Below are 17,274 nucleotides of genomic sequence, written 5' to 3' on the forward strand. Positions count from 1 at the left end.
ACACACACACACACACACACACACACACACCTACCTGTGATTAAGGAAAGCTTACTGTAGAATAGAACTTCAGTATATTTTAATTACAGAACTATTTTTTCCCCCAACAGGGACACACACTGAAATAAAGCAAAGAGAAGCCAAACCATGATCAGAATGCTACCACACTTCAGCAGACTTCATTATCCATCCATAGCAACAGAGTATTGCTGCAAATAACAATGTGACCAAGAGAAGTTTGAAATCTTTTGTTCAGTCGTTCTAGACTCCTGAGTTATGGCAAATGGGCTTCCTGTGTAAGGCTGGGTCATATACCCAAGCTGTTTCCACTATCAGACTGTAGAGTCCACTGATATGCTAATAACAATGACAGTAAAAATAGCCACCACATGAGGGCACGTGTTGGGCATGCAGGTTGTGCAAGTTACTTAGTTCTTTTAATTCATACTCCCTATCTACGAGGTAGGTGTTTTTGCTTCCATGAAACTGCATTGAGTGGCTCCATCACTTGCTGAATTTCAAACCTAGGTTTTACTACCTATATTCTTCTTCCCTGTGCTACACTGCCCTGGTACAAAATGCAAAGCACCGCTGATTCCTGGGAAGCCACACCTGGGCAATTCTGAAAATGAACTCAGTCAGGAACAAAGGGATATCACTAGGGATCTAAAGCCAATGTGAACTCCCTTAGGCAACAGGGCAGCCAAAGCAGCTGGAGAGGGTATCTGACATCCCAGCCTCTAGGGGCAGAAATCAGTTTCTTTTTCTAAAGCACTTGAGGGGAATAACTATTTAAGATGCCTGTGCCTCCTTCTCTGGCCTGAGCCTGAGTAAATACAAGAGAGTTCGGTGATCAGCAGGACCAAGTTGGGGGGGAGGGGGCCCTTCAGGGAGCACATGCCCAGGCACACACTCAAAAGATAAAGGTAAAGGCATACCCTGTCCTCTTCTCCCACAGATCCCTCATCCAGTGGGGCTCTGAATGCCTACAAAGATGGTCCCATGTGCTCTCTTACTTGATTCCATACAAAAGCCACAGACTGTCTATGTTAACATGATTTTTTTCCTCTGGAAACCAAAGTGAATGCTGGATCCCATGGAGAGATCATTGGCCCGGAGAGACCACGAACCCTGACTTCTGTGTCTGGCTCTGCCTCTCTATGTGACTGTCACTCATTTAACCTCTGAGCCTATGCTTTTGTCCCTGTCAAGTGGGAATCATTCCACACTCCCAGTGTCCTGACTGCCTTTCTGGCACACTTAAGGCCATGCACTGTTGTTTTAGCCTCACAGGACCCATTTTCAAATGAGTGAACCTTGGAACAGGTAAGTTGGGGGACATACCTAAGGTCAGAGTCAACATGGGTGGGGCTGGCAGCATTTTATCAGCTTTTCCATGTTCTTGACCACAGACATGTAGATCAAGGATAGACATAAAACTGTCTCGAGAGCTGGGAATGTGGCTTAGTGGTAGAGTGCTTGTCTAGCATATCTGAGGCCCTGGGTTCAATTCCTCAATAAGACATAAACAGAAAAAGCCAGAAGTGAAGCTGTGGCTTAAGTTGGTAGAGTGCTAACTTTGAGCAAAAAATGCTCAGGGACAGTGTCCAGGCCCTGAGTTCAAGTCCCAGGATTGGCAAAAAAAAAAAAAAACTGTCTTGAAGGTAAAAAACAAAACCAAAAAGCAAAAAGCAAGGGTGGGGGGCAGTAATCTGCTAGAGGTATGGCTCTAGGAAAGAAAGAAAGAGAAGAAAGGAAAAGAAAAGAGAAAAGAAAGAAAAGGAAAAGGAAACAGAAGGAAAGACAGAGGAGGCAGCAGCAAGTTAGCATTAAAAAAAACCTCTCAGCTGGCACCAATAGCTCACACCTGTAATCCTAGCTACTCAGGAGGCTGAGATCCAAGGATCCTGGTTCAAAGCCAGACCAGGCAGGAAAATCCATGAGACACTTATCTCCAATTAACCACCAGAAAACCAGAAGTGGCGCTGTGGCTCAAGTGTTAGAGCGCTAGCCTTGAGCTGAAGAGCACAGGAACAGCACCCAGGCCCAGAGTTCAAGCCCCACAACCAACAAAAAGACAAAACAAAAAAACACAAGAAACAAAAACCTCAAACACTGGTCACAACTCAAGAAATGTTCTTTTTTTTTTTGGGGGGGGGTCCAGTTGTGGGGCCTGAACTCTGGGCCTGGGTGCTGTCCCTCAGCTCTTCAGCTCAAGGCTAACCTCTACCACTTGAACCACAGCGCCACTTTTGGCTTTTATTCTTTTTGCTTATGTGGTGCTGAGGAATCAAACCCAGGGCCTCATGCATGCAAGGCAAGCGCTCTACCACTGAGCCACCTTCCCAGTCCCAGAAATTTTTTTTTTTGTCAGTCATGTGGCTTGAACTCTGGGCCTGAGCGCTGTACCTCAGCTCTTCAGCTCAAGGGTAACACTCTACTAGTTGAGCCACAGCACCACTTTTGGCTTTTTCTGCTTATGTGGTGCTGAGGAATGGAACCCAGGGCCTCATGCATGCAAGGCAAGCATTCTACCACAGAGCCACTTTCCCAGCCCAATCAGAGAGATTCTTATCTCCAAAAAACTACCAAAAGCAAAAACAAAAAACCTGGAAGTGGAGCTGTGGCTCAAGTTAGAGTGCAGGCCTTGAGCAAAAGGAGCTCAGGGACAGAGCCTAAGCCCTCAGTTCAAGCCCAAGAATAACAACAACAACAACACAAAACCCTCAACAATTAAGTACATAACTAACTGAATATAAATCTCCCCTCTCGTCACTAAACATTTTAGTACACTATCCACACACATTTTTTCTAATCTTAAAGACAGACTTTATTTCACTTCACAGTGGGTCAATATTGAGTTCCACATATATTTGTCCTCCCCTCTCCCCTCAACGCTTGTATTAATGCAGGTTCAGAGCTGGAGACAATTAGTCACTACACCAGAAAACTGATTAGCGGCCCCAGCAGGATGAAAAGATCCAAAAATGCTTCTTGGGAAACTTGCAGACTTAAGAGGCTAGCCAGCCAGAAGCATGTCTGAGACACAATTAGGGAAGGGCAAAGAACAAAACCCTATCTTCCTAGGGTAACAACCAAGATCGTATACGCCCCAAGCCCCCCACCCCAACTTGCCTGCCCCCAGGCAGTCCCACATAGATCCTTGAACTCATTGTTCCTCTGGCTATGACTCAGGCACTCAGATCCTGGCTCCTGGCTTTCAGCTTCTCCCTGCTTTCCAGACACCTCACTGGACTGAAAGCTCCAAGAGGCCAAGCATGCTGGTTGTTTTCTTCCTTCCTCTAAGAAGGACCAAATGTTCCTGGTACATTTTAGGTGCTTAGCTATCTACTGTACACTCTGAATGAACACCAAAGGAACAAATGGAACACTTAGAGCCAACCAAATCCTCGCACTCTCTTGCCTGGGCTGGAGGGGCAGGGCTGTGACAGGAGTCAGCTTGTGCAAGCAGCTGCAGCTGTGCTGTCACTTTGCCCAGATCCCCACCAGCCATGCAGCTCCCACTTTGGAAAAGCTCTTGCCTGGGACCTGCAGCTCCAAATCTCCCCTGGCAGTCTGGCAGCACTCAGAACTTATCTGGGCTGTTGCTATGCAGACCATGGAGGCCTGCCCCGGCTTTCCCAGAACCTCTCTCTGGCCAGGGCAGGAAGTGACATATGCAAAGTCCCCTTTCATTCCATTACAGTTCAGGGCTTGGGTGGAACCTTGTCACTTGTAGCCACTACCAGCCAGCTCAAGGTGTACCAGACCCAATCCCCACCAGCTGTGACCAGCTGTAAACTGGATAGAAAACGTCCTATTTTAAACGGTACGCCGTCTCCCTTTAAAAAGTCTATCACTTTTTTTTTTTTTGGTATCAAATTCAAATTCTGTGGGGATAGTAGTCAAAGTTGTACCAACCACCAAAACCTGGCCAACCAACCTATCTAACTAGGGTGATCGCTCTAGATTCCTCCACACACACACCCTGCCCCTTCTCACTCCTGTGCATCTAGAATAACCAGCCAGCTGTCTTCTTCTTTTCTTTTCTTTCTTCTTTTTTTTGGTTAATACCAACGCTTGAACTCAGGGACTGAGTACTGTCCAGGTTTTTTTTTTCTCTCTCAAGGTCAGTGATCTACAATTTAAGCCACGGCTCCACTTCCTTCTTCTTTTGATGATTAATTATAAGAGTATCACCAACTTAACTGCCCAGGCTGGCTTCAAACTGTGATCCTCAGCCTCCTGAGTAGCTAGGATGACTGGCATGAGCCACTAGCACCTGGCTGTCTTCCTTTCTATATCTGAATTTACTAAAGCCTCTAAGACAGGTCTTACCAAGTGTTCTTAGATTTGACCTGAAGTGGTATATTCTGTATCACTAACGGTCAGGAACAATGTTTCAATTCTCCACGTGGAATATAGGTAGAGTAACTGTTCTCTTTCTAGGATTTGAACTCAAGGCCTTATATTTTCAAGCAGGTGCTCTGCCATTTGAACTATGCTTCCACCCCTTGTGCTTTCTCTTCTAAAGTGTTCAGCCCACCAACCATCTAGAAATTTATCCTGACAAAGTGTCTGTCAGGCATGTGCCAAGGTCCTGAGTTCTATTACTAATACCACAAAAAGTGAAAAGGTATATACATTCCTACTGACTCAGTTACAGGTTATAATTTGGTTAAAAAGTGTCTGTCTCTATTTTCAAAGGAAAGAAAAAGAAAGACATAGAAATCATATTGGAAACAAGCCATTCCTATTTCTACATGCTTAGTCTATGTGGCAGAAAAAAAAAAATCATTTCTATTCCCAACCCAGAAATGACCAGTAGTGGAGCTCTTCAAAAACAATGCATTATTTTTAAAAAATCACCTAAGTTAGTCTCACTTAAAGACTTCAGGAAGGAAAACACAGTTAAACTGAAAACTGTTAACTGGTACTTTAAAAAAAAAAAAAAGCCCGGAAATGTTTTTAGGACTGTAAGTCTCTTGGGAGGTACTGACTTGTCCTTTAACACATTTCTAAGACCACCTGCTTTTGCTAAAAAGCAGCAATCCAACACTAGAGCCTTGCAGTCACAAGCAGAATGAATCTGGACCTGGAGGTAACAGCTATGAACCATATCAACCAGACAGCGAGCAACAGTCACATGATGGTCATTGGCCAGGGTTCCTAGGCTGTGTAGGTGGGCACTGGGAGAAGCTGAACCAGCAAGCAACAGATGGCATCCTGAAATCCCCCCTACTCCCGCTTCTCCTGCCTCCTTCTTCTCTCTGGGTCAGGCCTCCACTTCACCCATTTATCTACCTGTCATTAAATATACTTGGAATGTACAACTTCCCAGCCCAACCACTTCCACATTTTTTTCCCCAAGGGAGACCTTGAGACCCACACTTTAATATCATTTTTTTGTTTATTTGGGATTTGTGTGTGTGTGTGTCTGTGTGTGTGCCCATACTAGTGCTCAAACTCAAGGCCTGGGTGTTATCTCTAGGCTTTTTCACTCAGGGCTGGTGCTTTAACATTTGAGCCATATTTCTACTGTTGTTTAGGGTTTTTTGTTTTTTGTTTTTTTTTTTGCCAGTCCTGGGGCTTGAACTCAGGGCCTGGGCACTGTACCTGCTCAAGGCTCACATTCTACCACTTGAGCACCATTTCCAGCATCTTCTGGGTAGTTTATTGGAGATAACCGTCTCATGGACTTTTCTGACCAGGCTGGCTCTGAACCATGCTTAGCCTCCTGAGTAGCTAGGATTTTATGCATGAACCACTTCTGACTTTTTCCTAGTTAGTTGAAGATAAAAGTCTTCAAAGAACAATATTCAGGTCTCTGTCTCCTGAGTGGCTGAGATTATAAACACAAGCCACTGATACATGGCTACACCCTTTTTCTTTTTTTTTTTTTTTTTGGGTCCAGTCGTGGGGCCTGAACTCTGGGCCTGGGCGCTGTCCCTCAGCTCTTCAGCTCAAGGCTAGCGCTCTACCACTTGAGCCACAGCACCGCTTCCGGTTTTTTCTTTCTTGCTTATGTGGTGCTAAGGAATCGAACCCAGGGCCTCATGCATGCAAGGCAAGCGCTCTACCACTGAGCCACCTTCCCAGCCCGTACTTATTTTTTTTTAATTCAAGGACAGAACTCCAGAAAAACTCAACTAGTATGGAGAAGAATTAGATCTACTTTATTTATATTTAATTATTGTCGGTTGTAGGGCTTGAACTTAGGGCCTGGGCAGTTGTCCCTGAGCTCTTTTGCTCAAGGCTAGAGCTCTACCACTGAGCCATAGTTTTACTTCCAGTTTTTGAGTGGTTAACTGGAGCTGAGTCTCATGGGGACTTTTCTGCCCTGACTGGCTTCGAACTGCGATCTTCAGATCTCAGCTTCCTGAGTAGCTCGATTATAGGAGTGAGTCACGGGCACCTGGCTATATATTTTATTATAATTACAATATATTAGTTGATTTTTTGGATGTAATGCAACATATGTGTGAATAAATTATCCAAACAACTTTAACCTAGTTCTCTCCCTCTCCTAGATTTTTAAAAATCAGACTTTCCTAAGAGGGCTAGTAGACATAATCCTAGTCTACACAAAAGCTTATACATGAAAATGTTCAAAACAGCATTATTTATAACAGACATGACATGGAAACAATGGAAACGTCCACCAAACAGTGAGTGATTAAAAAAAATAAATATTCACAATGGACTATTACTTGATCATAAAAAGAATGTCATATTGATACATGCTACAACATGAACAAAAACCTGGTGGTGAGTTGAGTCAGCCACAAAAGAGTACATGTTGGATGATTCTAGCTATATGACATCTAGAATAGGCAAATATGAAGAGATAGAAGGTAGATTTGTAGTTGCCTAGGGCTAGAAAGATGGGAGAGGTGATAACTTAGGAGTACGGAAATTCTGAGAGAATGATAACATTCTAAAACTGGCTCTGGTGACAGTTGTGCAACTCTGTGAAGACACTAAAAACTATTGAGTTATACATTTTCGATCAGTGAATTGTACAATATCTAATTTTTATTTCAGTAAAACTGATTTTTTTCAAAGGTTCAGGGGTTGCAATTGTGTTTCGCATTAATTTTACTTTTTTTTCAGGTCAGTGTAAGAACAAATGTGATTGATTCATCCTTGTTATGATGTATACTGCTGTGGAATGGAACCCAGGGCCCTGCACATGCTCGCTTTCACTGAGCCACATCCCTAGCCTCAGTATTAGTTCTTTACCAGGTTACTTACTGTGCTTGGGCATAAATCCATTGCCACAAGCAAAAGAAACAAATGAACAATTCAGAGCTATAGAAAAAGGAACTTGATTTTTAAATGAAATACTTTTTTTTTTTTGTACTGGAAGTTTGAACTCAAGGGCCTACCACTTGATAGGCAAGCAGTCTACTTGTTGCCCTGAAGTCTTGTTTTGTTGGTCATGGGATTTGAACTCTGGGCCTGGGTGCTGTCCCTGAACTCTTCAGCTCAAGGAGAGTGCTCTACCACTGGAGCCACAGCACCACTTCCAGTTTTCTGGTGGTTAATTGGAGATAAAAGAGGCTCATGGATGTTCCTGTCCGGCTGGCTTTGAACCGTGATCTTCACATCTCAGCCTCCTGAGTAGGTAGAATTACAGGCATGAGCTACTGGCACCCAGCCAGCACTGAAATATTTTAAATACTAGTTATTTGAGACAAAAAATAAAGCCAAACTTGATTTTCAAAACTACCCCCTTCTAAAGAAATGTACATATCACCCGATGTGAAGAAATAGTTGTATTGTCAAAGCTCATAGAATTCACAAACATAGATCATGATAATGACAATTTGCCTTGTGAAGATTAAAACTGTGTTTGTGACTTTAAGTATCACTATCCCACAATACTGTGGAATTTGTGACATTTATGTCATCATTTAATAAAAAATTATTTTAAAAAAAAACAACAAAACTACCACCTTATGCTGGGTGCTATTCAGGAGGCTGAGAACTGAAGGACTGAAAAGTCTATGATATTCCATCTCTAATTAGCAAACTGTAGAATACAGTTATAGCCCAAGTGGTAAAATACCAGACATAACAATTAAACAACAGCATGAGGCCTTCATTTGGAGTCCTGATACTAGCACAAAAATGAATTTAAAGATGCCCCACTACAGATAAATGGATCCAAAAAATATAATACAATGGAATTTTACACAGCCATCAGAAAGCATAAAATAATGGCTGTAGGGAAATAGAAGGAACTAGAACAAGATCAGAGAGACAAACAGTGCATGCTCTCCTTGATATGCAGATGTTGGATTTAAAATGCAACAAGATATGACAAAATCAACATGACTCAAGATACCCAAACACAATGAGACCAAGAGGACAGTCTTAGGAGAAAAGCACCAAACTGTAATACCCAAGCACCTCTTCATATGTATATAAAATAATGTACAGACTGAAAAGAACTCCAAAGATAAAGAAACAAAGGAACTCTTCTTAATTTGTCTTATCATTTTTTAGACAACTCTGTATTCTTTACCTCATACATGGCATATACACATGTACATCTGAAGGAAGGTGGAAAGTAAGTGGAAAGTGGGTGAAAAAGTAGAGCACAGGGGCCCATCAGCTACACTGGACATTGATGAAAGTGAACTAAGCAACTCAAGGGCAGTGATGGGAGGGAGAGAATGAGCCAGAATAAGGGAACAGCTGATACTAGGCAGAAGGAAAACAATGTACATATCACCCAATAGATGTAAAGGTAACCCTGCTGTATACACCTCTAAAACAACAATAAAAATATTAAAAAAAATAAAAACACCAAGAAAGCTAAAAAAAAAATGAGTTGGAGACATGGCTCAAATCACCAGCCAATGAGTAGAAGCAAGTGTCAGATAGTGAGTTCAAGTCCAGTCTTAGACAAAAAAAAAAAAGAATGAATATCACCTTCTGTTGGGTGAAATAATGATCTAACATTCCAGTTGAGAATTTCCATGATTCCATATAGTGAGTCTGAAATACAGTGTGGGAAAAGCTGGCTTGGCTGATGTGAGTGAGAGACAAGGGATCAAGTCCCCTGGAAAGAGGGACTCACTGAAGGAAGATGTCAGCTTGCTAAGTGGGGTCCTATAGGACTGCAGCTAAATGAGGGTCATCACCCAACTAAGAAGACACTGAAATCGAGGGGAGGTCTGTGCTAGATCCTTTTAAGTAGAACAGCAATCAGAAGTATACTAGCTCTTGGCATAAAGACCATTATTCCCAAATAAGAAACTTAGAAGCCTGGGATGTGATGGCCAGGCTGGCCTTCTGGCAATTATGTGGATAGGATAGCCCATCCTGTGAACAACTGGGATGAAGGCCCACAGGGTCTCAGCACAGAGCACCGTACACCTCACACTTCCAGCCCACTCCTCAGTGTGTGTCACCTTTCTCTAAAAGGCCAGAAGTGCCCATGAGAAGGGATGCTGCCCCTTACAACACAGAGGATGCTGGGAATAAGCCTGGAACCACTACTCTGATTTTCAGTTTTGGCACGCAAACTGATTATCAACAAACAACCTCATAATTGAACACACATGATTTACATCAACTCCTATAATAAAACAAAAACAAAACAAGCAACCGAAACAAAAAACCACAATGTACAACAAATCCTGGAGAATAAAGAAGAGAAAAACTCTAGTGAAGCTCACACTCACTTCCTGGCTGGCAATCAAGCAGGTCTGCAGGAGAAAGGAGTCCATTTTCTTGTTTTTCTGTTGTCCAGCCTCAGGACAGCACAGGGAGGCCCAGGGCGTGCTGCCATCTGCAGGCAAAACAGAAGAAAACATAAGCAAGGGCCCAAACCACCCAGCTGAAGCTCCAGCCCACCTTCAGGCAGCCAAAGACCCGTGTTCCCCCCCCCCCCCCCCCCCCCCCCCCGCAGTAGGATCTAGGTATGTTCCGTAGTTCCAAAGCCTGCCCAGCTACCTAATACCCCAGGCAGCCAACAAAAACTATAAACTACCAGGAACTGAGGATTTCACTTTTTTTTTTTTTTTGGTCAGTCATGGGGCTTGAACTCTGGGCCTGGGCGCTGTCCCTCAGCTCTTCAGCTCAAGACTAGCGCTCTACCACTTGAGCCACAGCGCCACTTCCGGCTTTTTTCTGTTTATGTGGTACTGAGGCATCAAACCCAGGGCTTCAAGCATGTAAGGCAAGCACTCTACCACTGAGCCACCTTCCCGGCCCTGATGATCTCTTAATAGCAGCAAACTCACCAAGGGGTTTGCTGTCAAGATACTGCTCTACATTATTTACTTTTATAGAGTTCTCACAATACGTGAATGTTTTTAAGAAGGTCCTGTTTGATCAGATAGAATAAATGAAAAACTTGATATACCTGATTTCAAAGAGGGATCACAAATAAAAACTGTAGGAGATTCTTAGCATCTGGTAGATCATTTATTCCCCCAAATATTTATAGGGTGCTTGTAATAGACCAGATGCTGCCCTGGGGAACAGAACTGAGCATGTAGGCAAAAGTTCTACTCCCAGGGAGCTCCTACTTTAATGGAGAGAGGTGACAAGAGAAGGTGATAAATACAGGTAGATTCATTTATTTTCAAGTACTCAACTGACCACATGGGCATCCATTAGACATGGTCCTACCCAGGTTGGAATAAAAAAATGGTGGCTCATGCCTGGAATCCTAGCTACTTAGGAGGCTGAGATCTGAGGATCACACTTTCAAGCCAGAGGCAGGAAAAGTCTGTGAGATTCTTATCTTCAATTAATCAGCAAAAAGCCAGAAGTGGAGCTGTGGCTCAAGTGGTCGAGTACCAGGTTTGAGTGAAAAAGGCTCAAAGGCTCAGAGACAGCACACAGATCCTGAGTTCAAGCCCCAAGACCAGTACCAAAAAAAAAACAAAAACAAAAACCGTAGTGAGAACTTTTAAGCTTGTTAGCAGCTAAAATGTCAAAGGCTACCTTCATATGTCAAAGGCTACTCCTCTAAGCCAGTTTCTCGGCTTATACAGGCAGGGCTATTATGTGAAACTTCAGTTGTTAAGGTAATGACCGAAGTTTACACAAACTGATACTGAGCTTGGCTTAAGCAAAGCTAAAGTAAACTCGGTATAACATGAGGAAGTGACTGCAGCACTTGCAAATAGTTCAGTGTCTTTGTGCCAGCAAAGGTCAACCAAGGATGGATTTCCAAGCATGCTTTTGAGAAATAAGCACCAGAGAAGCCTGGCTCAGAAGACAGGATCCACTACAAACTTTCATGGTCGGTTTCTTTGTTATATTCAATTGCTCAAATATATGACAGAGTAGTGAAATTGTTAAGATTACAAAATAGAAAAATGGGGCTGGAATATAGCTCAGTGGCAAAGCGCTTGACTAGCAAGTGCAACATCCTGGGTTCACTCCCCAGTAGGGTTTAGAATAACACCTGAAAGCACCCAGAATACGTGTGTTTTTGCATATGTATACACAAAGACTTGCGTGTGTGTGCGCGCATGTGCATGCGCGTGCACGTGCATGTGCGTGTACCAGTACTGGGGCTTAAACTTGGGGCCTGAGTGCTGTCCCTTAGCCACAGCTCAATTTCCAGCTTTTTGATAGTTTATTAGTGATAAGAGTCACAGACTTTTCTGCCCAGGCTGGCTTCAAACTGCCATCCTCATACCTTAGCCTCCTGAGTAGCTATGATTACAGGTGTGAGCCACTGGTGTGCAGCTTCCAGATTATTATTATTAGTTTTAGTTTTTGGGTAAATCCTGTGTATGTGCCTGTTGGGGAAAGATGGGGAAGAAGAGAAGTAAAAATATGTGAAAAGGTTTCTTTTTCTTTCTTTATTTTTGGTCGGTTGTGGGACTTGAACTCTGGGCCTGGGCACTGTCCTTGTACTCTTCAGCTCAAGGCTAGAGCTCTATCACTTGAACCACAGCGCCACTTCCGGTTTTCTGAGTGATTTATTGGAGTTAAGAGTCTCACAGACTTTTCCTGCTGGGGCTGGCTTTGAACCATGATCCTCAGATCTCAGCCTCCTGAGTAGCTAGGATTACAGGCGTGAGCCATTGGTGCCGGGTTCTCTAAGGCTCAAGTGGTAGAGCACTCGCCTTGAGCTGAACAGCTGAGGGACAGCGCCCAGGCCCAGAGTTCAAGCCCCAAGACTGCCCCCCCCAAAAAAAGACAAAAACCATATATACTAGTGACCAAACTAAATACAAAATGGCCTGGGAGTGTGGCTCACTGGTATAGCTCCTGTCTGGCAAACATAAGTGCTGAGTTTAATTCCTAGTGCTGAAAAAATGAAGAATTAAATTCAACTACTAAAAGATCAAGACTTTCACACCTGTGATCCTAGCTATTCAGAAGGTTGAGAAACAAAGATTATTGTTTGAAAAAACCAGCTGGAGCAGAAAAGTCTGAGAGAGGGCTGGGAAGGTGGCTCAGTGGTAGAGCGCTTGCCTTGTATGCCTGAGGCCCTGGGTTTGATTCCTCAGCACCACATAAACAAAAAGAAAAAAGCCGGAGGTGGCACTTTGGCTCAAGTGGTAGAGCGCTAACCTTGAGCTGAAGAGCTGAGGGACAGCGCCCAGGCCCAGAGTTCAGGCCCACGACCGGACCCCCCCCCAAAAAAAAAAAAAGAAAGAAAAGAAAAGTCTGAGAGACTCTTATCTCTAACCAGAAAAAAACAATCCAACTGGAAGTGTGGCTCAAGTGATAGAGTGCCAGCCACTAGTGAAAAAGCCAGGCTATAAGACAAGGCTCTGCATTCAAGCCCAATACCAGCACGCACACACACACACACACATGTACACACACATACACACACACACACACAACTAAAACTTTCAACCTAATTCCTATGAGTAGAAAATATTTGTATTTCATTCAATTGAAATTATAGTATTTCACTTTAGTAGATGTGTACATGTGCAAATACCACAACTAGAGGTTAATGACTTGCAAAGTTTGGAATGCTGTAGTAAATGTTTGCAAGAGATAGGAAAGGGTCCAGAAAAGCATGCTAGTATGATATATAATTATGGAAAGCTGGTTTTCAGGAGGCTGAAGTGAGATTTTCAGCTCACTTTACAAATATCTATACTATTTGCTTCTTCAACAAAATGCATGTAACCAAAGAAACAAAGAAATGAGCACTAAGTATTGAAAGCAAAAAAAAGTAATGAAATAAAGGGTGGCTAAAAAAATAAGGGTGGCTAGGGCTGGGAAGGTGGCTCAGTGGTAGAGCACTTGCCTTGCATGCTCGAGGCCCTGGGTTCGATTCCTCAGCACCACATAAGCAAAAAGAAAAAAGCCGGAAGTAGTGCTGTGGCTCAAGTGGTAGAGCGCTAGCTTTGAGCTGAAGAGCTGAGGGACAGTGCCCAGGCCCAGAGCTCAGGCCCCATGACCGGACCCCAAAAAAAAAAATAAGGGTGGCTAAAAAAACAAAAACAAAACAAAGATTTACTTTAAAATAGATAAAAACTCTAAGGAGAGGGGCTGGGAAAGTGGCTCAGTGGTAGAGCGCTTGCCTTGCATGCCTGAGGCCCTGGGTTCCATTCCTCAGCACCACATAAGCAAAAAGGAAAAAAAAAGCCGGAAGTGGCGCTGTGGCTCAAGTGGTAGAGTGCTAGCCTTGAGCTGAATTGCTGAGGGACAGCGCCCAGGCCCAGGGTTCAGGCTCCATGACCGGACACCCCCCCAAAAAAAAAACAAAAAAGAAAAATCTGAACAATCATTAAAGAAATTAAAAAAAAAATTAAGGCAGAGTTCACTACGTAACCTAGGCTGGCTTGAACTCAGTATTTTCCAGCCTCTGTCTCCCACATGCTGGGATTACAAGGAGCACCATCATGCCTGATTTCAGAAATTAAAATAATTTTAAACTCTCTTCCTCATAAAGGCTCAGGCCAAGGAGGTTTTACAAGTGCATTCTTCTAACTTCCAAGGGACAGATCATTTGTGTCTTAAATGAGTTGCTGAAAATAGAAACCTTAGGAAACACTTCCTAACTCTAGGTTACTATAAGTTGGCAGGAGGAGAGATCACATGAGCATCGAGCCAGTACTGAATGAACATTTGAGAGTTGCATACTGACTCATGATTAAAACCCCAAAGCAAAACCAAAACTCTTAGAAAAGCAGAATCCAACCCATCCTTCCTTCCCTGTTTTGTAGCATGATTATTATCTGCTTTCGCCACTATATATGATATATTTTACTAAATTTTTTATTTGAAAGTAGCACTTGGGATTTTTTTTTTCATCTCCTTGGATCTCAAGTCCCAAGAAAAGACAGGAACTTTTTTTCTTTCTTTCTTTTTTGGTACCAGTCCTGGGGCTTGAACTCAGGTACCACTGTCCCTGAGCTTTGTTGTTCAAGGCTAGCACTCGAGCAACATCTCTACTTCCAGCCTTTTTTTTATGTCTGTCATGGGGCTTGAACCCAGGGCCTGGTCACTGTCCCGGAGCTCTTTGTGGTGAAGACTGGCACTCTATCACTTTGAGCCACACTTTCTGTTTTTGTTTATTTATTTTGTCAGTCGTGGGGCCTGAACTCTGTGCCTGGGCGCTGTCCCTCAGCTCTTCAGCTCAAGGCTACCACTCTGCCATTGGACCCACAGCACCACTTCTGGCTTTTTCTGCTTATGAGGAATGGAACCTAGGGCCTCATATATTGGAGGCAAGCACTCTACCACTGAGCCACCTTCCCAGCCCAGACACTTCCCATTTTGGGGTAGTTAATTGGAAGTAAGAAATAAGATTTCCTGCACAGGCTGGCTTTAAGCCGTGATCCTCAGATCTTAGCCTCTTGAGGATTACAAGCGGGAGCCACCAGCACCCAGCTGGATAGTAACTTCTTTTACTTGATAAAGGTTGTTGGCTACAAACCCACAGCTAACTTAATCCTATTTAATAATAGAACAACAGCTATTCTCTTTTAAGAAATGCAACAAGACATTCTACTCAGAAATTGTCATGTTGAGGGGCTGGGAAGGTAACTCTGGTAGAATGCTTGCCTTGCATGCATGAGGCTCTGGGTTCAATTCCTCAGCACCATTTAAGCAGAAAAAGTTGGAAGTGGCATTGTGGCTCAAGTGTAGAGTGGTAGCATTGTGCTGAAGAGCTGAGGGTCAGCGCCCACGCCCAGAGTTCAGCCCCACAACCAACGAAAAAAAGAAATTGACATGTTGAATTGAAATCTCTTTGCACAACTAAAGACAATTTTAAGATAAATTAAAAAAAAAAAAAAGAAGGCAGGCCCCAGTGGCTCACGCCTGTAATCCTAGCTCTCAGGAGGCTGAGATCTGAGGATCATGGTTCAAAGCCAGCCCGTGCAGGAAAATCCGTGAAACTCTCATCTCCAATAAACCACCAGAAAACCAAAAGTGGTGCTGTAGCTCAAGTGGTCGAGTGCTAGCCTTGAGCTTAAGAGCTGAGGGACAGCATCCAAGCCCAGAGCAAGCCCCATGACTGACCAAAAAAGAAGAAAGAAAGAAAAAAAGAAATGGAACAAGACAAGGTATTTGCTGTCACCACTATTATATACTAGAATCGTAGTAGCAGAAATCACAATGAGAAGATATTTTAAAAGGAAAACACATATTAGAGGAAAAAACTGTTAATATTTGCAACTGTCAAAATTATTTACATAGGAACCTCAACAGAATCCAAGAAAAACTATTAGAATGAAGGGGTCCAGAAAGATCTCTAGATGCTAGATCAACCCAAAAACAATTGATAGATTTTTCCACATACTAGTCACCCAACTAAAAAAAAAAAGAAAAAACGGAAAGTATACAGACAATAAAACAAAATAACATTTCCTATAGCAACATCACTGGATCTAAGTATTATCTTAATAAATAGTACATAAGGGCCTTAAAACTTTATAGAAGTTTTTTTTTAATTTAAAACTTTATGAAAGTACACAAAAAGAAAGGAAGCACTTGGTTCAGTGACACGCACCTGTAATCTCAGCTATGGAATTTGAGGGACTGTGGTTCAAGGCCAGACTAGGTAAAAAGGGAGATTTCCATCTTAACCAATAAGGTGGTGTGTGGCTATCATTCTAACTACTTGGTTGTAGATGGGAGATTCATGGTCTGCGGCAAGTCCTGGGCAGAAAGGTGAAACTCTATTTGTAAAATAATTAAAGGCAAAAAAAGGGAATAGGAGCATGACTCCAGTCAGCAGCAATGCCTTGCAAGCATATGAGCCCCTGAGTTCTAACCCCTAGTACAACTTAAAAACAACAAAACAGAAGGCAACAACAAAAGTATGAATAAACCAAAAGAACCCAAGAAACGAGATTCTTGGCTACTGCAAGGTTTTAATTCCTCATAGTTCCATTGATGATTCCAACCCAACTCCAAGTCCCCATGTCCAGAGGACTTTCTGTTGAATAGCCACGCAGATTGAAAACCAAAAGAAAATGTTTAGGAAAGAATTAAAGTCTGGGGCTGGGAAGGTGGCTCAGTGGTAGAGCGCTTGCCTTGCATGCATGAGGCCCTGGGTTTGATTCCTCAGCATTACATAAGCAGAAAAAGCCAGAAGTAGTGCCATGGCTCAAGTGGTAGAGTGCCAGCCTTGAGCTGAAGAGCTGAGGGACAGCGCCCAGGCCCAGAGTTCAGGCCCCAGGACTGACAAAAAAAAAAAAGAAAGAAAAAGAAAAAAAAAGAATTAAAGTGTATGAAATTGGAAGCAGCACAAAAGCTCAGGTCTATTATAAATTCACAGTAAGAGCTCAATATGCATATGTGAATGGGGTAAGGGGAAAAACCTGTAGAGAAGATGTAGGGAAAAAATATGATCTTCATTAGGGAAAGGGTGTGTGTGTGTGTGTGTGTGTGTGTGTGTGTGTATCTTCATTAGGGAAAGGGTGTGTGTGTGGAAAGAGAGAGTGTGTGTGTGTATGTGTGTGTGTGTGTGTGTGCGCACATGCGCCTCAGATCTTCATTAGGGAAAGGGTGTGTGTGTGTGCGCACACACACACATGCGCCTCAGGTCATACTTGGCTGCTTTTTAGTGGTTTTCTACCACTGGAGCCACGCCTCCATCTCCAGCTTTTCTTGAAACTCTTTTCTCATTAGACCTGAGCGTCTGGAGGCTGTGTCTGCCTGGGCTGGCTTTGAACCTGCGGGGTCAGCTTCCTGAGTAGACAACATGATCAGCGTGAGCCGCGCATCCTCCCATTTTGATTTCTCTGTTGTTGTTGTTGTTGATGTATTTATTTACCGAAACCCAGGAGGATGGTGGGCCACAAACCCATCCCCCCCCTCCCT

General features: G+C 43.2%; 1 long non-coding RNA gene across 1 annotated transcript in view; it reads right to left on the reverse strand.

Moving 5' to 3' along the window:
- Window positions 1–9,798, reverse strand: part of LOC105998943 — a 45,888-nt gene extending 36,090 nt beyond the window's left edge. Inside the window, exon 1 of the long non-coding RNA XR_001175718.1 lies at window positions 9,696–9,798. This is a non-coding gene — a long non-coding RNA (uncharacterized LOC105998943). The remainder of the gene's footprint in view (window positions 1–9,695) is intronic.
- Between the last annotated feature and the right edge of the window lie 7,476 nt (window positions 9,799–17,274).

Source organism: Dipodomys ordii, unplaced genomic scaffold (genome assembly GCF_000151885.1).
Source record: "Dipodomys ordii isolate 6190 unplaced genomic scaffold, Dord_2.0 Scaffold177, whole genome shotgun sequence".
Classification (NCBI taxonomy): Eukaryota; Metazoa; Chordata; class Mammalia; order Rodentia; family Heteromyidae; genus Dipodomys; species Dipodomys ordii.